Genomic DNA, 22,750 nt, shown 5'->3' with positions numbered 1-22,750 from the left:
TGACCGGATCTTCAGAGGGTCTGCCAATTGATTCCCAGGAATGTTCTCGGGTTGGAGGGCCAGGGTCAGGTAGCCAGAGCCCACCCTCCGGAGGTGGTTGGCATCCGGGGGGGGGGGGAGGTAGATGAGAAAAAGAAAGAGAGAAAAAAGGGGGAAACCAGAGAAAGGTGCAGAGGAGGAGGCAAAAAGTAACAAATAAAACACACATGTCAAAATCAAAAAACACACATTCAGATACTAATAATATCTCACAGTATAACCAACGAAAAAAGGTGGGAGTATAGGAGTCTCCGAAAAAGCCCCCCTCAATGGGGGTGGAAAAAAGGAACCGGTCATCGGACCATAAGCAAAACAGAACGATCAAGTAGTTAACCATTCGGAGAGCCCCGGGGGGATGCGTGACCGGGGGAGGAGTTAGCCGCTCCCAGGCCTGCCTGCGAGAGGAGCTGGTGAGAAACCTGCACTTAATAAACATACATATCCGCAACTTAACTCAAACCCAAGAACATTTTAGCGAGCCATTCGCTCTGGAATAAATGGCAACAGGAGAACCCAAAATTTAACAATCAACATAGGCGAGTCCCCTGACCCGGCGACCCCTAAGGGGGCACCAGGGGGGGAAGGTCACAACAAACAAAAGGGAAGGGGATATCATCTGTAGTAGGATGATCTACAAGGGGTAGATACAGTACAAACCAATAATGGAGAGTAACCAGATCTCGTCTAGAGACCCCAAACTGGGGGGAGAGGAGGAAAATCAGGCATCAGACCATCAAAGATGGAGGGACCCAGCAGAAGTAGGGAGTTAGTGCTGGGAAGGAGGTGGAGAGGTGCCGGAGGAAAGGGGCCAGGGACATTTCCTCCCGGTGACCTGGATCCAAGGGGCCGGACTCGGCGGAAGAAGTGGCAGAGGATCCCAGCCGTAGGTAGGCGGAACCGGAATGTCCAAGTCCTTGCAAAAGGATTGAAGATCGTCTGGGTATCGTAGTGTGGTGGACCTCCCATTTCTCATTGCTATTAGACTAAAGGGGAAACCCCAGTGGTAGCGGAAGTCGTGCTCCCTCAGTAGGGTAAGAAGTGGTTGTAGGGAGTGCCGTTGTTGGAGAGTAATCTACGACAGATCCGGGAAGAGCTGTATGGGGGCACCATCAAAGTCAATGGTGCGCATGTTGCAAGCCTTCCTCATGATTTCTTCTTTGAGGACATAGGTGTGGACTCTACAAATCACATCCCGAGGTCTAGATCCTGGCCCGCGAGGACGAAGGGCCCGGTGAGCCCTGTCCAGCTTAACCTTTTGGTGTTCAGGGTGGCCAAGGACTCTGTTGAAGATGGCTTGTAGGGTAACAGGTAGATCTTCATCCTGAGTCGTTCAGGGAGGCCTCGGACCCTAATGTTTTCGCGTCTGCCTCTATTATGCAGGTCCTCAAGATGGCAGTGAATGTCCCGGAGGGTAGATGCTTGTGAGGCTAGTTGGGAGTGGATTTGGGAGATTTCGTGCTTAATGTCGCCCCCCTCTTCCTCTAGAGATGTAACTCTGGTAGAGAGATGATGAAGGTCAGACCGCAGCATGTTGATCTCAGATCTGCAGGTCTCACATACCTCCTGGATGAGCATACGGAAATCTTGCTTAGTAGGCATACAGCGAACATAGTCATGCCATGAGTTATATGCCTCAGGGTCCGCATCCGAGTCAGTGGCAACATGGGCAGGGGTAACACGGGCAGGGTAACCCATGCAGGAGCCGGGCAGGCTGAAGGCAGTGAATAGTTTCCCAGGGATGGATGGTAGGGAGTAGTTTGCTGACATTTGGTCTGTGCAGGGGTGTCTTGCACATACCTTGGGTGGGAGTGAGTCCCCAGGGGCCCCGAAGTTTGCTGGAGCTGGGGGGAGGCTGCAAAAAGAGGAGCTTTGCTCCATCCCTGTGCATCTGGGATCGTTGTGCTCCATCCCCGTGTGTCTGGGGACGCTGTGTTCCATCCCTGTGTGGCTGGGAGCGCTGCGGTAGAGAGCGAGGGTCCCAATCAGGGGTGGGGGAGTTCCAGGATGAGGATGGTGTGACAGTCATGGGCTCCACAAGACAAGGGGGGAATGGCTGGGAGAGACTGCCCAGGAGATGGCTGCTGCAGGAGGTGGGGGATCTGGCCTGAGGGCGGAAGGTGGTGTCCAGAGTGGAGGCGGCCGTGAGGTCCCCTTCCGAGCCATACCTGTAAGTCCCGGCTCCCGGAGAGAAAGGCATAGAGGAAGCAGGCTTGGAGGCCAAAGCCGGTGCCATCTTGGCCTCGTGGTGTCCCGCCGGTGATTCCGGACCAAAGTACTCCGTGATGAGCGGTGGAGATGCAGAGGAGGACCTGGTTTTGTGTCCCAGAGGCTTGGGGTCCTTTTGTTTTTTGGGTTTGCTCATGATCGTGCAGGCGGGCGGTATTAAAGAAGGCTATGCAGGCAGGCCAGGCGAGGAGCTTCAGCAATGCACGTCCGAACCCGCTGCCATCCAAGCCACGCCCCTCAGGGACACTGTTTTTTACAAGTGCTATATTTAGAGTAGCTGAGATCCCCTATGTTCCTTCATACATCACAATAGTAATCACAAAATTAAATGAGTACTAATAATGGGGCAGAAAAACATTTGAGGAATGAGATTTCCTTTAGTTGAACTAACAAAAATGTGCCCATTCTAGAGCTGGTAACATTGAGGATATTCAGTATAATTTTAAAGAACTGTTTTTGTGGGTAAGAGGCATAGGGGATGAGTATGAACGGTTTTAAAGTGGGAAGTATGTGCAGGTGAGGGAGAGGAATGTGGAGGGTATGGGAGAAGGCACTATGTACAGGAGAGGAGTGTGAAGGGTATGCCAGTGGGCAGTATGTACAGGAGAGGAGTGTGGGGGGTATGATAGAGGGTAGAATGTACCAGAGAGGAGTGTGGAGGGTATGACCGTAGGCAGTATGTACAGGAGAGGAATGTGGAGAGTAGGACAGTAAGCAGTATGTAGAGGAGAGGAGTGTAAAGGGTATGATGGTGGACACTATGTATAGGAGAGAAGTGTCGAGGGTATGACAGTGGGCACTATGTATAGGAGAGGGGTATGGAGGGTATGACAGTGAGCAGTATGTACAGAAAAGGAGTGTGGAGGTTATGACAGTGGGCACTATATATAGGAGAGTAATGTGGAGGGTATGACAGTGAGCAGTATGTACACAATAACACTGCAGGAGTGATTCCCCCATCCATAGGTCAGCAGGTGAGAGGGTGTGTGGGGACAGGATGGGAAGAGATACTAGTCAGTGGCTGGGTAGGCTCTCTAAACATGTAACCTGTAAAAAATGTAAAGCATCACTTAGTATACAAAAAACAAAATTGTGCTAACTTTAGTGTTTATTTTTTATGAATGAAACAGTTTCTTTCCAAAAAAAGTTTAAAAATTGTTGTGCAAATACCGTGCTACATAAATAGTTGCAAAGACCAACATTTTATTCCATAGGGTGTCTGCAAAAACAGTATATATAATGTTTGAGGGTTCTGAGAAATTTTCTAGCAAAAAAAAAATGATGATTTATACACGTAGGGGAGAAGTGTCAGAATTGACCTGGGTGGCAAGGGATTAATTACCATAAGTAAGTTATATACAAAAAAATTGTATTAGCACTATGAGCTTGTCCTCTCAGTTTGCTGCAGAGTGTGTCAGTTTGTATTTATACTGGCCGCTCTGTATGTAGCTTCTGACAGGCTGTGCAAGGAGCCCCATATCTCTGGAACCATAAATGATAGCAGCCCCATATTTTAACCAGTGGTGGGGTAGACCTTCAGCTACATACCCCAACATTTTTTTTGGGCAAATGGGCCTATCTTAAGAAAGGGGCCTGGAGCTGCAGCTCCAATAGCCCCTATGATAATTTCGGCCCTGTTAAGAAGCAATTTTGAAAATCTTTCAGTTGGTATCTTCTATCCATATTCTTAGAGAGGCTGTTGAGCACTTTACAGCCATCATTTGTAGTCAACATAATTCCTTTTTTTACTTGGAGATACACCTGTATTGATACTGGATACAAGTTGAAAAACAAATGCTTCTATGGATTGCAAACCTATATGATAACTGGTCGATGTTTATTTTTTTGACCATTAACAATTATCTATTTTGAATATTCAATGGCCTGGATCCTTCATCTTCATCTGTGGTATTGGATCGGTTTAATGAATGTTTATGACACAGGGAATGAAGGGTGTTGAAAAAAGGTGAATACCCTGCGCTGCCAATATGAAATAGATGGTAGCTGCTAACACGGCTCGTATGAGGAAAGCAAAGGAGACAAAGGAATATAAATGTGGAGCGCTTAAATGATAATCAATGCTAAAAATCAAATACCAATAAATATAGAAGTATAACACACAAAACAACAATGAATAAATTGTGTTTGAATCATATATGAGTGCCTTTCCATAGGAACAAAAATTGTGCCGCTGGTACGTGATGCAAAGTGGTCTGGTATGCCTGTTGGCCGATGACCAGACACAAAAGTTGTTGTGATCAACTGTTATTAAACAAAAAAGTTCATCAAAAAAGTCAATCAAGTGAATAGGTGAATGGACGAAATAAAGTGACTTCTCCAATGTGATAATCCCACCACCGAAAGCAATGCAGGCTTACCGGAACTCGTTGACTTACGATGACATACAGTATGCCACCGAAAGTCAAATAAAGCTTGATATGACCGATGCCATGGACGGTCCTTAGCAGAGTCGTGCATTAACCAGATGTCATGTCTTCAATAATATGGATATATGGAGACCAACTAGGAGATATGCTTGAAACTGGATCCCCAGGCTGATTGACTGGGAAGCTGCAGGCCAAGCGTCACGGCACTCGTCAGCTTCCCAGTCAATCAGCCTGGGGATCCAGTTTCAAGCATATCTCCTAGTTGGTCTCCATATATCCATTTTATTGAAGACATGACGTCCGGTTAATACACGACTCTGCTAAGGACCGTCCATGACATCAGTCATATCAAGCTTTATTTGACTTTCGGTGGCATATGTCATCGTAGGTCAACGAGTTCCGGTAAGCCTGCATTGCTTTTGGTGGTGGGATTATCACATTGGAGAAGTCACTTTATTTCGTCCATTCACCTATTCACTTGATTGACTTTTTTGATGAACTTTTTTGTTTAATAACAGTTGATCATAACAACTTTTGTGTCTGGCCATCAGCCAACAGGCATAACATGTTCCTATGGAAAGGGACTCATATATGATTCAAACACAATTTATTCATTATTGTTTTGTGTGTTATACTTCTATATTTATTGGTATTTGATTTTTAGCATTGATTATCATTTAAGCGCTACACATTTATATTCCAATGAAGGGTGTTGAGCCAAGATCCAATTTTATTTATTGATTTTTTGATTCACACTTGGGCCCCGGATTCAGATAGCCTTTATGCCGGTGTATCTATTGATACGCCGCGTAAGTGCTACGAAGCGCCGGCGTATCTTCTTTCTGTATTCAGAAAGCAAGATACGCTAGAATTTCCCTAAGATCCGACCGGCGTAAGTGTCTTACATCGTCGTATCTTAGGCTACATATTTACGCTGGCCGCTAGGTGGCGCTTCCGTATATTTCCGCGAGGAATATGCAAATTAGGTATTTACGCCGATTCAGAAACATACGTCTGCCCGGCGCATTTTTTTACGTCGTTTACGTTAGGCTTTTTCCGGCATAAAGTTACCCCTGCTATATGAGGGGTATCCTATGTTAAGTATGGACGTCGTTCCCGCGTCGAATTTTGAAAATTTTACGTTGTTTGCGTAAGTTGTTCGCGAATAGGGCTGTACGTAAGTTACGTTCACGTCTAAAGCAATGACGATTTGCAGCGTAATTTCGAGCATGCGCACTGGGATTTTTTCACGAACGGCGCATGCGCCGTTCGTAAAATACGTCCAATACCTGGCGTCACAGTGAATTTAAATAAAACACGCCCACATCATCCACATTTGAATTAGGCGGGCTTATGCCGGACCACATGCGTTACGCCGCCGTAACTAAGGGCGCAAGTTCTTTCTGAATACGGAACTTGCGCCCTAATTTACGGCGGCGTAACGTATCTGAGAGTGCTCTGAGATACGTTACGCCCCGCCGAAAGATACTCCAATGTATCTGAATCCGGCCCTTAGTTCTTTGCATTGGCCAATAATGTTTGCATTTTATTACAGTGCATTGCCATTTTTGCAAAGGTGTGGTGCAAATCTATACATTATTTTATTTTTAATAAAAGCAAACATAATCTACATTTTCATTTCTGGGTGCAATATGTGTGCTCTAACCCTCCGATATAGTGACCTCTTAAAAAAGGCTCAGTAGTTATGTTGCACATGTGTTAATTATGCCCACTGTCAATTTCAAGAACAAAACATGCATTCCAATTTTTTCAAATAAATTCACAAATTTGTGTGCGCATATGGAGAAATTAGAACTTTATGGTTAGGTTATGCTTTAATATTGTCAGTGTTTATGTGCAGATAGTGACATCAACTTACATTTCTGTACATTTTCCACATCATTTAGGCATTAGGAGCATATTTTACTGTGTGTCATGAGTTGGACTCGGATCATGCCAAAATGCAATACATTTTATAGAGTCTGTGCAACCATTAGTAACAAAAAAGTTAAAACATTACATATACAGCTGGTTGTCAGAACACTGCCAAGTATTATTTTCATTCCAACAAAGGGGATTTATACATATTATTTCTGGGCTTATAAGTGGTACAAGGTCCAATAATTTGCATTTCTTCATTTCATGCAGCTGGACAATCAAACAGGTGCATAGGGGCCTGGATGTGTTTCTTTTCTGTGAAACACAATTACATTGCTGAAATGGACTTCACATTTAATACAACGAGTTACACAGAACTTGCACATTTTTCAAATCAAAATAAAAAGGATAGCAAGTCATGTATTATTATTATTATTATATTATTTTTACATTTCCAGCATGTTAAACAGGCAATACACAGGTTTACAGTGTATGTAAAATTCAAACAGGTAATTATGCATTTGATATTGTGACAATACGGTTCCCTGTCATGGTGTATGTCATCCAGGATTCTCAACAAGGCAGGTTGAGGGGCTCCGAGATGCTTATTTTATTTGGAGGAAACTGTTTTCTCAGTTTTCTCCATGGTTGGTAAAATCCATTTGGGGACCTGGAGCCTGGAGATTTTGTATATCCATCTGGGTGGGAGAAAATCTCTAGTTCTGGAACCAGGATTTGGGAATAGCCAGAACACTGATTGTGCAGGTTGGTGTGGGGCTTTTTGTGAGAGTCAGAACAAGGGTTCTGGGCTCCAGCCTCCCAAGGAGACCATGTGGAAATAGGGAGTAGCCACAAGTGTGCAGAGGGCCCAAGCCTCTGGGCTGGAGCAGCAAGGAAGCTGAAAAAAGAGTGCTAAGCATGTACAGTGTTTGTACAGGAATACAAGACTCTTTTATATGGTCAAGAGGTGCAAGGCATAAAGTCTGAGCAGTGGTGCTGCTAAAGAGAGCCAGGAGACTAAACATGATTTTGAATTGATGGTGGATACCCCTGCGTGACCAACTGTTCTGTTGTACTTTTTATTTTCCTTTAACTCTGCTCTCTGGTAAGCTTTACACTTAAGCTAAATAACCCCCAAACATTACCAAAAAATATAAAAGTGAAATCTTTAATTCATCATGCCACCCAGATAATCCTGCCATAAACATCCAGGTTCTACATTGCCCTGAGTCATCCTTGTAAACAAAATAGAGTTGAGAATCTTAGTCTGCTCTAGGACCTCCCCAGCCTCTAACCAGGCACTGAAGAAGCAATGGCACACTGATGCGATAGATCATTACTTTGCTCCAGCCTTCTTTCAAAAAGCTTAGATCCTTCGTTCTAAAAGTTAGACTGACAAAACAGCATTTCAGCAGAACCTAGCTGGCTTAGAATCCTGCCCATCCCCTTCCTAGTGTGGAAGCTGCTGTCCATTGGACTACAGGAGGCAGACAAAAAGATTCAGTAGATTCAGACAATGAAGGGGATTACATTATGACCTTTTATATCTGCTCATTTCACCTTTTATAAATTATATGTACAAATTATATAAGGTATCACAGATATAAAAATACTTAAAGCGTAACTCCACTTTTGTTGAGAAAAAAAAACATTCTCCCCTGGGTGATCAATGTACATTGCAAGGATTATAACAACCTTTGTTGCAGATTCCTACCTTTTGTTATACTGAAGAAATCCCTGTATGTTAATCTGTGCCTCTGTTGTGAGTGGGCTTAATGGGAGTGGTTTCATAATTATCTGTCAGTTGTGCAGCTGCAGAGCACAAATGAGTAAATATGCTGGGCCTGCATCCCTTTAGACATGTTCCTATTAAATGTATCTCTCCAAAAATGATGTTTTTGTTGCAGGGGATGCCTGAAATCTGACTTGTATCATAGGCACACTTCTGGGAAAATTGGTGAGCCGGAAATTATGTTTCTGGGGTGTTTCCAGTACACATTATGTGTATAGAAAAACTCCAGGTAGCCGTATTGCAATGCATTTTCAGAAAATGACAGCGGATCCAGATTGAAAAATAAATCTAATTTTTAATAACATTCAATTAAAATATGACTTGTATCACACTTATATGCGCTATATTATTTTTTCTTTATTTGCAATTTTTTATTTTTGGAGTTACCCTTTAAGGGTATACAATGAAATATTAATATTATTTAATATTTTCCGTTTACAAATGGTTGATTGCTTTGTTTTTGTTTTTTTAACATATAGGGCAGGATTTATGTAATGTTTAGTAAATAGAGAGTTCTGTGTTGCCCTATGCAATCTATCACACCCATAATTTTGCAACACAAAAATAAACATAAAAATCTAATTTGTTGTTAGAAGAATATTTTACATATTAAACAAGCTTAAAGCTGGGTGACAGTGTTATATCCGGCACCTCATCCCCATGTAATATTTATTGGACAACAGGATATTTTGTGGGATTATAAATAGTGAGAATTTAAGTATAAAACATATTACTATTGTTATTATTATTATACAGGATTTATATTCTTATGAATTTATAAGTTTATTTACAGAGTTGGCTTCTTCAGGGGATATGCAGACCACCACTAGTCAAAAGACTATAATAGAGACAAATCATATATACAATCAAGAAAATTAGTGTACTGTACTATACTGTATACAGATCCATTGATATATATATAATATAATATATAATATATAATTTCAGCAACTCCATTCTCTCCAGTACCTGCGACCATATTACAGTATCTGATCTCCAGTTGAGAGCTATCATCCATTGGATGGAGCTACAAAGAGAGTGAAACAATCTGTTGCAGGGGGAGGGACATCTGGAATTTTAGCATACAGTAGGCAGATCTGGGGAGTGAGAGTGAATTTGTGTTTTGAGGATCTTTCGAATCTGTCCGATGCTTCAATCCAAATTTGAGTTAAATGCGGGCAGCTCCAAAATATGTGTAGTAATGAGCCCTCTACAGGGCAGCCTCTAAAACAATTAGGGAATACTGATGGATAGTAGGTATGGATTTTGGATGGGGTGAGGTACCATCTAGAAAACAGCTTCATCGGGGTCTCCCTGAAGGAAATTGCCCTGTTGTATTCCCGAAGGTTCTCTGACATGGAGTACCAGGTGTCAGGAGGGAGAGTAAGTCCTAGTTCCGCTTCCCATTGGAGCATTGTGTGAGATTTGTCAGGAATGGAAATGTTGTTAAGGTAGTGATATAAACTAGAGATCATACCCCTGTCTCTGGAAGAAGACAGGCATATTCTCTTGAATAATGTGATGGTGGAGTGGGAGGAGAGTGAGAAGTATGTAGAAAAAAAAGATTTAATTTGCAAGTATCTCTCATATTCAGAGGAAGGGAGATCACACTCTCTCTGAAGAGATTCAAAGGGTTTAAATTTCCATCTGGATTGTAATGAACTCAGGGTGGTAATTTTGCAATTCACCCAGAAGGAAAATGAGCATCTATCATTATATGCCGAGGCGAGTCTGGGGTCACCCAAAAATGAGGTGAGTGGTGAAATGGGTGAGGATAATAAAAATGAGTCTTTTATCTTAAGCCATAGTTTAAATAAATGGGCAACAATTATATTACGTTTAAGGAGGTTACAGTATAGGACATAATTGGACCATAATATCCCCTGGAGGTAGAGTGGGTTAACTGAAGTAGATTCAAATCTTTTCCAAGGGATATCCTGAGAGGAAGAAAACCACTGGGACAACTGAGAGATTCTTGCAGCTAAGAAATATTTCCATAGATTAGGGAGGCCCAGACCACCTTTAGACTGGGGCCTATGTAGTAGTGCGTAACTGTACCTAGGTTTTTTGTCTGCCCAGATAAATTTGTTGATAAGCCTTTGAATGGATTCTAATTTAGATTTTGAAATGTTGATGGGGAGAGTGCGAAAGTAGTATAGGAGTTTTGGAATAATGTTCATCTTGATTGCACATATCCTGCCAAGGAAAGATATATGGTAGGTGGACCAGGTACCTAGGAGTGAGCTAATGTGGGTAAAGAGGGGAATGTAGTTGGCTTTAAATAAACAGTTGTGATTAGGAGTAATATTGACACCCAAGTATTTTATCGAGCATGAGTTCCAGGTTAGAGGGAAGTTGGATTGGAGAAGGTTGAAGGTGTTTTGGGAAATGTTGATGGGTAGAGCTGAGCATTTATTTAGATTAATTTTGAGACCCGAGATATCATGGAAGAGGTTCAATTCCTTAAGAAGAAGATCAGGATTTGATCTTATAGCTTGTGCAAGGGGTTCGATGGCCAGTGCAAATAGGAGTGGGGATAAGGGGCAGCCCTGTCTAGTTCCTCTACCCAAACGGAAGAATTCTGAGTTGTTACCAGGAATCCTAATGCGAGTTTGAGGGGTTTGATAAAGGGCATTAAAACCTTGTAAAAATTTGCCTGAGATTCCAAATCTAGGTAAGAGATGATTCAAATATGTCCAGCTGACGCTATCAAAAGCCTTGTGAATGTCCAGGCTGAGTAGGCAGGCCTGACGTGAGTGGAGGTTGGCATCCTGAATGATGTTGGATACTAGCCTAATGTTGTCCGTGATCTGTCTATTAGGAATGAAGCCGGATTGATCGATGTGTATAAGTGGTGATATAACCTTTGCAAGTCTGTCCGCAAGAATCCGACTGAATATCTTAAGGTCATTATTCAATACCGATATCGGGCGGAAATTCTGCGGAAGGGTGTGGTCCTTATTAGGCTTGGGAAAAAGGGAAAGATTAGCCAATAACATCTCGTTTGGGAGGTTGTTACCTTCTAAAATATAGTTAAACAGGTTCATTAGATTTGGGGCTAAAAGTGGGGCAAATTTTGTGTAGTATGAGGATGTGTAGCCATCAGGGCCAGGGGCTATAGAGGTTTTGAGGGATTTTATAATTTGGGTTATCTCCTCAACTGTACAGGGGGAGTTGAGGGAGTCTATTTGTTGTTGGTTTAGGGAAGGGAGGTGAAGGCCCTCCAATCATGATTTGGAGGCAGTCCCCGGTGGGTTTTTGGGGCTTGACATAAGGTCTTTATAGAAAGAGGTGAAAATCTCCAGAACCTCTTGTGGGTGAGTAACTAGTCTGCCATTGCTATCTCTGAGCTTGTAAATATGAGTGGGTTTACAATCCTGATTACATTTTCTGGCAAACATTGCCTGGAGAGTGTTACTGTGGAGCATGAATTTGGCCCTGGACAATCTGAGGGATTTCTCTGCGTTTGCAGATAGTATCAGATCAAGAGCTTGGCATTTCTCTTGTATATGTTGGGTGATGTGTGGGTTGGGGGAATGTTGAAGTTTGTTATATAAGTGGTAAGGCGTTTAATGTCAGCTTGTCTCTCTCTGTTTTTAGTCGCTGCTAGATTGATGATATGGCCCGTTAGGACCGCTTTGTGGGCTACCCATAGTGAGGTAGGCATTGTATCCTCGTTTACATTGTCTGCAAAATTATTTTCTATATGAGTGGAGATAGTCGAGTTGTTTATAGGGTCAGTTAGGAGAGAGTTATTAAGGCGCCAATTGTAGGGGGAAGGGGCAAGGCCTATGTAGGATGTATCTAATGATGTAACGTTATGATCTGACCAGGGACATGGGTGTATTTGAGCCTGAGTGGAGTTAGCCAGGAGGATTGGAGTGCAGAATATATAGTCCAACCTGGCGTAGCAATCATGTGGATGTGAGTAGTGGGTGTAAGCCTTAATGTCTGTGTTGTGGGCTCTCCAAGACTCAATCAGCTGCATCTTGTTGATGTGGCTGTTTATAGTCTTGGAGAAGGATTTGGTGTGAGGAGAGACCTTGCTTCTATCCAAAACAGGGTGGGCGGCCAGATTAAAGTTGCCACCAATCACTCAATGAGGGGAGTGATATTTGTCTATGGATTAAAAAAAATTTGGTAAAAAAGGAAGTATGGGAATCGTTCGGGGCATAGACAGAGGCAATAGTTATATCACGATTATTAATGATCCCTTTGAGAATAATGTAACGACTATCGGGGTCTTTAAAAATATTGTGGATGTCAAAGATTTTTGAGTTGCGGATAAATATAGCAACCCCTCTAGTTTTGTTAGTGAAAGTGGTGAAGTAGACCTGGTCATACGATCTATGGAAATAGTTAGGGTGGTTAGAGGTCGCAAAATGGGTTTCTTGGAGCAGAATAATGTCCGATCCAAGTCTTTTATACTGTTGGAACGCTTTTTTGCACTTGTGGGGAGAGTTGAAACCATTTGTATTGTGTGAGATTATTTTAAGACCCATTTTGCGATTTAAAGTGTGCTATCGACAGTACAATATCTAACATAACGATTAGCATAGAAACAGTAAGAAAAGACATTTCCCCTCCATGTCTCTGAGTGATAATCACAATTGCAATGGGCAGAGACATTGACAGGGGTCCATCACAAAGCATAGCAGTCATAGCAAATTCACCATTATTGAGTATAGGAGGACACAAACATTGAGAAGTGCAAATACCATTGAGTGAAGATATGTTTAAAATACCGCATACATTAATTGTCATATACTGACAGGCCAACATAGCCTTGAAAGAGTTAAGAGTAGCTATACTGGTGAATACCAGAAACATTGGTACAGGGTAATACCTGTCAAACAAACAATGTAAATAAGAAAAAAAAACAAAGGACAAAAAAAGAGTCCTTATCCTGCAGCAGGTTTGGGTGGAACACCATTAGAAATAGTGGTACAGCTGATCCCATAAGCAGGTGTGGGGTCAAACAACGGCGGACGCTCCCGGTCATTAGGAGGTGAAAGATTCAAATATATATAATTTCTCTTGTGCATGGTATCATAATTCCGTGTTTCCCCGAAAATAAGACCGGGTCTTATATTAATTTTAGTCACCAAATCACACTAGGGCTTATTTTCAGGGTAGCGCTTATTTATTTATGGTACCGTATAAACAACAAAACAAGTTTGTCGCCAAAGACTGGAAAAGTAATTATACAATAAAAAAATCGAGAAAATTAATCGATGGTTGGCTGCAATAATTAGGAAGATTCTGCCAGGCATTGATCAGCAGCTAAATGGTGTGGCACATCAGGAGTCATGTGAAAATGGTGAGCAGAACAACAATAGTGAAAACAAAGTAATATTTATTGCTATGAACACGTAAAAATTCCAGCAATACTCTGTGTTGTAAATAATGTAACTGACAACAGGATCAGTGTAGTGATGAAATTTACACAGTCAATCTACCTTGCAGTGTACAGCACCTGTCACCCACAGGCACAGCTCCACTGGCAGAGGGAGGGGGCGTATGGAGCCCAGAGGCAGCACGTCTGTGCTATGACATTCTTACCCGGTCCACGGGAGACAGATGGGAAGGGGGAACCGAAGCTGTGGAGGGCTCGGTGGTATCTCCGCTCCGCTGTGTAGTTTAACTCCACTCACGTGTGCACCGGCAACTTCCTGGTCGGGACGTCTCGCCGAATCAGGAAAGCAGAGCAGGAACGAGGCTTGGAGAGGGCGTTGGGGATTGGCGGTAGCTCTCCCATTAGCTGAGATCCCTGGCTGATGCGCGCACAGGAGGCAGCATCAGCCGGGAGGAGAGAAGAGGACCTCCGGCGGGGCAGCAGTGGGTGCAATCACGTTTTTCTTATTTATACCGGTAGCAGCAAAAGGCAAACAGTAACAAGCATTTAAAAAAAAATTCACGGAGATTGACTAGGTCTTATTTTCGGGGTAGGGCTTATATTGCAGCCCACCCCAATAATCCAGGTAGGGCTTATTTTCGGGGTAGGGTGTATTTTCGGGGAAACACGGTAAGATAATGCAGAGACATATCTGTTAGAAATGCATATGAAAATAGCTAGAAGCATTATCACAACTAACTACTCATTCAGAGGATTCCTACATACATTCTTCTGTACATATGACTCTGTGAGGTTAGGGGATGTTGGGATATGATCCTGGAGGTTGTGGTAAAACGTGATACAACCTGGAGCAGGTGAAGAGGGAATAGGATAGTTCTGGATACCAAAACAGAAAAAAAAGGGGCAACGTCCATAAGAAATATAAAGTGCTTCTTCAAATGAATTTTTAATGGGAGAGTCCCTGTGAGATGCATAAAAACGAGAACTGCTATTAGCAGATCAGGTGGAGGTCCATCTATCAGGAGAAAATAAAAAATCAAACAATGTATGAGGGAAGCCTGGTAGGACCCAGGCTAAGTCATATGGGTTGATTCTGAAAAGAGTTAATCAATCTTCTCTGATCTCTCTGGCTGCGCCTGGTGGAAGGGGTAGACCAGATTGGTGAGGGTCTTGGTGTGACTGGGCGGCGAGCATGAGGGTCATGCGTCAGTAGTCATGCGTCAGTTTTATCAGGAGCTCCTTGCCTTCAATCACATTGAATACTGTGTATGTGGAGCCATTGTGTGGGATGGTAAGCTTAAAGGGGAATCCCCAGCGATATCTTATCCTGTCAGCTTGTAGGACGGAGGTGACCTCTTTCATCCTGCGTCTCCTATCCAAGGTGGCAGGTGAAATATCAGGATAAATCTGGATTCTTTTGCCCTCAAATGAGATGTTGGGAGTATGTCTAGAGGCACGCATGATGTCTTACTTCACCAAAAGATCTTTCATGCACATAATGATATCCCTGGGGGGGTTATCAGGGGTGGGTTTGGGGCAGAGGGCTCTGTGAATCCTGTCACAGGCATATGCTGATATTGGCTTGTCTGGGAGAAGATCATGGAAGATTTTAGACACTGCAGGCATTAAATCTGTGATTGACTCTGGGACGCCGCGCACCCTGATGTTTTGTCGGCGGTTTCTGTTGTCTAAATCCTCGACCTGGGCCTGCATAAAGGCAAAGTTGTCAGCAAGGTTCTCATAGTCCTTTCTCAGGTCATTATGGGCCAGTGAAAGTTCATCATGTTTGGTCTCAAGGAGATCGGTGTGGCTGGCAATGCTAGCAATCTCATGTGAGAGAGCAGCTGTGGATTTGTGTACTTCTTTCTCAATTTTTCTACCAATTTAATATAGATTGATGTGAGACTCTCATCCAAGTCTGCCTTAGAGAGGGGAGGGTTGTACTCACGATTGTCCTGGCTGTTAGGAGGCTGTGAGACAAGATCTCCTTCTCCCCACGCATGGCTGCAGGCGCCATTTTGGGCCGCTTTACCGCTCCTCTGCTCCATGTCCAGGAGAAAGTTTGTAAGGCTGTGCTGGGGTCTCCGAATCCACTTCTTTCCGGCGGATGGCATGCACGCTATGTTCCCTCAGGGATGCTGGTGTGTTTCGCCGAGATCCGTGCTGAATAGCCCTGGGGATATTGTCTAAGAGGACCGGGTACGACAGAGCTGGTCTCAGGCAGGTCCCATTAGCATTGTGCCGCGCATGCGCCCCCCGGTACTATTTCTCTAAATACAGATAATGCCAGGCACTGTGTTTGGTATGAATCATGAGGGGGAACTCCACGTCAAATGTTAAATAAAAAAACAGCATGAGTTCCCCTCCAAGAGCATACCAGGCCCTTAGGTCTGGTATGGATTTTAAGGGAAACCCCCTACGCTGAAAAAACGGCGTGGGGGTCCCCCAAAAATCCATACCAGACCCTTATCTGAGCACGCAGCCTGGCCAGTCAGGAAAGGGGGTAGGGACGAGCGAGCACCCCCCCTCCTGAACCGTACCAGGCCACATGCCTTCAACATGGGGAGTGGGTGCTTTGGGGCACCCCACCCCAAAGCACCTTGTCTCCATGTTGATGAGGACAAGGGCCTCTTACTGACAACCCTGGCCGTTGGTTGTCGGGGTCTGTGGGCAGGGAGCTTATCGGAATCGGGGAGCCCCCTTTAATAAGGGGGCCCCCAGATCCCGGCCCCTCACCCTATGTGAATGAGTATGGGGTACATTATACACACTACACATGTTTTTAAAGTCATTTATTAGGCAGCTCTGGGGGTCTTCTTCCAACTTCGGGGGTCTCTTCCGACTTCTCCGCTCTCTTCGGCCTCTTCTCCCGCTCTCCGGTTCTACTCCTGCTATCCGGTGCTTTCTACCTTATGCCGGACTTCTCCGCTATCTTCTTCCAGCTCTTTTACTAGCGGTGGCCCGGTCTTCTTCCCTCTTCTCCTCTTCCGATGTTGACACGATGCTCTCTCCCGCTGTAATGCCGTGTGCGCGGTGCGCAACGATTTATATAGGCATGGGGCGCAGTCCCCCGGCAACCCCGCCTCTTATGATGTTACAGTCCCATCATGCCCCGGGACTGGGACGTCATAAGAGGCAGGGTCGCCTCATAGGCTGCTGTGTCTGTGCTGTATTTTGGCACTACCTATGCCACTATACTTTGCCTGCCTCAGTATTTCCATCTCTCCGCCCTCAATTGCTACAGCTTTGTCACAGTTTACTTAATCCATTTTTTACTTTGGTAAGTCTCTACCCATTACAGTAGGTGGTGGATTTTTACCCTACATTGCCAGCTTTGGTTTTCATCTTTCACCTTCATCCCCATCCTGTGACCCTTTCCATCACTAACTTTTCCCCCCTTCCCCCTCCCACTTTTCCCCCCTTTCTCCCCTATGTCTCTTTTTCTTCCCCTCCCTTTCCCTCTCCCCTCTCCTCCTTCCCTCTCCCCCTTTTTTCTTCCTTCCCTATCCCTCTTCTTTCCCCCCTCTTTCTTTTTCCCCTCCCCTTTCCCTCCCCTCCCTTTCTCCTCTCCCCTCCCCTCTTTCTCTCCCTTTTCTCTCCCCCCCTCTTTTCCCTCCCCACCTCCCCCTCCTCCCTACCTTCCTTCCCCCCTCCCTCCCCCTTTTCCCCCCCTTTGCCCCTCCTCCCCCCATTCCTCTCTGCCCCCCCTCTTCTCCACACAACCTGGGTGATCCTTGTTTTCCCAATCACGTGGTGTGATCCCTTTTCTTGGCAATCCTTTATATGCTCAATTTTTTACCAGTATATAATTACCTTATTAGAGAATGACCTGCATTCCCCCTGGTCCGCTGAGGGGGGTCTTTTTCGAGCTGTAGTCCTGGTCATGGACTTATTTTGGTGAGCAATTTTTTTTTCATACCTTATTTGACATTTGACTGCATACAATATACGTAATCATTATATATTTCTGTGTAAACAACCAATTTCTTTTGCAAGTTTTGTGTTTATTGTTCATTATTTTATGTAGATACTCCTCCTGAAGAAGCGGTTTTCCCACGAAACCGGTCGAGGTTCTTTGGCCTTTCTCTACTGCAACAGTCACTTGACGTGATGTTCGTCAGTTACAACTGTATTGTGGGGCTGGACTCAAGTGTTCTTTTTAGCATTTGTATATTTTTATGTGTAATAAATCATTTTATTTCATTTTGTTATTTGTTTTGTCATCAGTACCGAGAAAGTCCAATTACTTTTCTGGGCAACCATTTTTGGGTATAGGTGGTACTAGCAGCCACCTCCCTTTGTTTGTCTAGGCCATTTTTTCTAAAATGGTATTAAGATAGTCGACTAAAATGTTTTAGTCAACGCAATTAACACTGTACTGAAGCCAGCATATCATATTAACAATAAGCATTAAGATGCACACCAGTATGGAAATAATAGAAGCTTTATATAAGATTTTTTTTGAATAATACATACATTCATGTACAAACATCAAATGGCCCAGCAAGAGTCCTGGTGAAATTGTGCACATATATAGATGAATGTTTCAGCAAAATCCAGTTTCAGGGGCTCCAAGAATTATCGTGATGTTATGTCCATCCTGGCGTCAGAGACCTGAAGAAAAGATCAACAGTGATGAGAAGAGCCTCCAATCAAAGTCCAACCAGCTCGGAATGCAGCTTCTCAGGCTTCGTTTTCCTCGACGAGTTCCTTGTTAGGCTTGTCGAGGAACTCGACAAGCTTGCTTTGCGTACACACGGTCAAGACAAACTCTCCTCGTTCTCAAACGCGGTGACGTACAACACATACAATGGCAGGGGAGGTTTGATTCCACTGGTATAACCCTTGGGGCTGCTTTTGCTAATCTCATATTACTGCGTGTTAAGTAAAAGTTTGGTAAGAGACGATTTGCACTTTTCAGTCTGTTACAGCGTGAAAAATGTGTTATCTCCATTACAAATGCTACTTTTACTCCCGTCTCATACTTTATTTTGAGCATGCGCGGTTTTCTTAGCACGCTCGAGTTTCCTGTCGAAAACCAGCCCAACGAGGTACATGACGAGGAAATTGAGACTCCCGTCGAGGAAAAAGAGAACTTGTTCTCTTTTTTTCCTCGTCGAGTTCCTCGATGGTTTCCTCTATGAAAAACGTACACACGACCGTTTTCCTCAGCAAAAAAGCTCTTCCACCAAGTATCTTGATGGATTCTGTCGAGTTTCTCGGTCGTGTGTACGAGGCTTCACTATCAGAAACTGTGGTGTGGCAGTGGAACTCAGGGTTAGTCTATCTACTCTGCATCTTAGTCCCTAGTAGCTTCTTATGTGTCATGCAACCGGACCTAACTTTCAAGTTGCCATTGGATGTCTAACGTGGCTCTAGGCTATGATGATTATTGAACCCTTAGCTAAAACTAGCTATAGAAACCCAGTCCAGAAGGGTCAGGGCTAACTAAAACAATATGGAATGCACATAAACTCTATTACAATAAATAGATCCACCCATTAATATACTGGAAGGAGACCAGTACACATATACAGTAGCACAGATTTAGCTATCTGACACTATCTAACAAAAGGACAGAGATACAGCTATCACAAATATGATAATTAACACTCAAGAAGTTATGGGCACCTGCAGTTAAACTATTAGAACATATGAATATTTGCCAAATAGTCTCTGCTTCTAGTCTGGGTGAAATACAGCAGCAGCCCCTTTGTGTTAAAGGCTCAGTTCTGTCTCTAATTCTCGGTAAAATAAAAAATCTCAATCCTTCAATCAAGGTTTCTGACCCAGCAAACAGGGACAGTAAGTATGTACCTATAACCAACTAACTCTGTGGTAAATAATAAGCACAGACACTTAGCTTACACATACAGCGAGCAGAGGGCAGCAGATCCCTACATACAATATACTGTATACAGTATATGAAAAGGAAGGTTAAGTATTAGGGGCTTTGATTTACTAGATACAGCCAGGAATTTGGAAAAAAATGGTCAGTCACACTATACACATTAGTTTTTATCACCAGAAGGCTCCTGACACTAACAACAAATAGATCAGGCAGTGGTCCTGAAATGGTTAAGAAGTATTTTTAATGATTTCATTTAATGAAAAACGCTTATGTCATTCTCATATACAATCTTATTATTTCTCCTTAAGAAAATTTCATCTAAAAGGAGTAATTTATTTGAAATCATTAGCTGTAATAGTTACTATTATCCCTTGATACAGTTTATAATGAAGACATTTACTTTATTTCTCTTTGTAATAGAATTGGTTAGGTATATTATGAAGCTTCCCCAATTTAACCACCTTCTAGAACTCAGTGCACAAAAATCAGCTATAAAGAAGATGAATGCTATCTTTGAAGACTCTTGATTATCTTTAAATACTTATTTTATTAGTTAGACTGTGCCTCGTCACCATTTTGTTTAAGTCTGCATCAGTGCAGAGAACTTATTAATATTCATGTAATCACTTTGTTTTTCTCTACAGTGTGACACATTTAACCTTCTGAGACAAAGGATTTTTTTTTTTAGGTGCAACTTGTCATTTTGCATTTTCAAACAATACGTAGATTTCTACAAATAGAAAGATTTAAGATTTGTAAATGTTATTTGGGCCATGGAAAATAATTATTTTAATTATGTAGTTTTTAACTTCTTTCTATTTTCAAATATTAATGTCATTGAAAAAAATATTGGAAGAAGTTGTGCTGGTAAAGTTAAATTAAGCTTAGACTAAAATATATAGTGAAGCTTGGTAACATATATACCTGTAAAGAAAAAAATATAGTCTACCATATGTGAATATTTCTACAACTGTATACAATATCACACTCAATGTCCTTTTGTGCATAAATCCTCAAGTGAAATGTATAAACAATAATCTCACAAAGCAATGGTGCGCCAATAAACTTCAACAAAGTCTTGCGTGAAGGAAGTGCTCCAAAACCAAACTCTTGCACCACAGTGTACCACCACCGCACACTCTGGCCCCTTACCTCCCATTTAGACCAACACAATGGTAAGGTCTAAAAGCATTTGTCCCAATAATTGGTATAAGTCCACAGATATCTTCAGCCCCACTGGTATGGTGTATATACTCTCTTTAAATGGCAGAACTCCCATCAACACAAAAACATGGAAAAATGCAGAGGCAATCATCGTGCAGTATCTCCAAAAATTATTTTATAAAAAAAAGGGGTTAAAATAGTCACAAATGTAGTGCACTATTAACATCCAGTGCACTAGATGATACACATGTCACAGCAATAATGGGATGAGAGTACCATTAAGGATAAGCGAAGAAATGCACCAGGAGGTAGGGCCACATGATGTCTGTACGCTTGTTCGTGTGCTTCTCAGCCAACTCCAGCATCCATCCAGGGATGCTCATCCTTAAGGGGACTCTCATCTCATTATTACTGTGACATGTGTATCATCTAGTGCACTGTATGTTACTAGTACACTACATGTGTGAGTATTTTTACCCCCTTTTTAAATAACATTTTTTTTTTCCCCATGTATTTGTGTTGATGAGAGTTCCGCCATCTAAAGAGAGTATATACAGCATGTATATAGGAATAAATACTGCGCTGGTCAATTCAAACATAAATGGTATGAGACCATCCACGATTGGGTGAAAAACATAAAAATAATAAAAATAAAATAACTGTGAAAAACAAAAAACAAGCTGCTGCAACTCATATGTTAGATGGACATAAATACAAATGATTTAGAAAAAAGCTGTGCTGCAAATGTGAAAAATTATCAACATGACAGTCAATATAAATAGGTGCTGCATGCACAAGCCACTAGTGTAATCTGAAATAAACCAATGAAATGTGCAAAGTCCATATGAGTGGATGAATCGTAGAGAAAATCAAAAGAAGGCAGAAAATTCTCCAAATGGGTGAAAAGTATCCTGGCAGTATCCCATGAATCTGTAAGACAGATGAAAGTGTCCTCCACCAGTATATCCTAGCTGCTTACCAGATAAATGAAATAATCAAGCATGTAGCCAAGTAAAACCACCAAGACTGTTTCCAGGATCTTCAGGGTACGTTTTCAATTTCATAAATCAGACCACTCAATCTCCATAGCATAACCCAAAAGAGAGAAGGCTGACATAGTGTATTACCGTGAAAAGGGTTTTTAATAATAAAAAGTGTTGCACTTACAATTATGCAGTTAAAATCGTGCGTGTGATATATTTAGCCGGCCGGCTGTACTGTCCGCTCGTCCTTCCGGATAGACAGCGCAAATCGTGGTGACGTCAGCACGCCGCTCTTCCCAACGCCGTTTCGTCCAAAGACTTCTTCCAGGGGTACGAGCGGCGTGCTGACTCGCCACTCTTTTAAAGCAATAACAGCGTCCGGGACCGCCCAGCTCTGAGCTTCGGAGATCGCGGGCGCAAGCCGCCATATTTGAATTGGGATCCTTGCCCTTATTACGCGGTAATAAAGGAAAACTCAAAGGCAGACATTAAAAAACCATAAGGTATATTAATACCGTATAATTCATATAGTTTGAACAACTAAATGCTCAAAAAGCTAATTGAGAAGCTAATTAAAAAGGGGATAGGTTAAGTAAAAATTAGAACATTTCACTTAATGCCCAACCCCAAAAAATCAAGAGGAAATATGGAAATATAAAGTAAAAAATTAATTTTATAATAAAAAGAAAGAAAAACCACAAAAATGTAAAAGGGAAATACTAAAAAATATAAAAATAAACCCTATATGTATTATCCATCACAGAATATAAAACATTGTTGCTAAATAGAGAGCAGTTAGAATACTGCCATCTTGTGGCCACAGCGATAAGTTAAGCATTAAAACTTTTCACATGGTGATAAAGCCCTGGAAAATCAAAAAATTGGAACCTCTAATTTAGGAGGATCCAAAAAGTTATCATTCAAGGTATATTATTATTCTCATTAAAGATTATTTTGAATCTAAATGTCCCTGTACCAAGGTATATTTAATAGAAAATTGGATTATATAAATATCCGTATCCTTGATAGAATCTTGGAGAAAAAATTAAATTAAAAGGAAACCATGAAGAAAGA

The sequence above is a fragment of the Rana temporaria genome, chromosome 1, assembly GCF_905171775.1.
Source record: "Rana temporaria chromosome 1, aRanTem1.1, whole genome shotgun sequence".
NCBI lineage: Eukaryota > Metazoa > Chordata > Amphibia > Anura > Ranidae > Rana > Rana temporaria.
Note: the sequence above shows the minus strand (reverse complement) of the source record.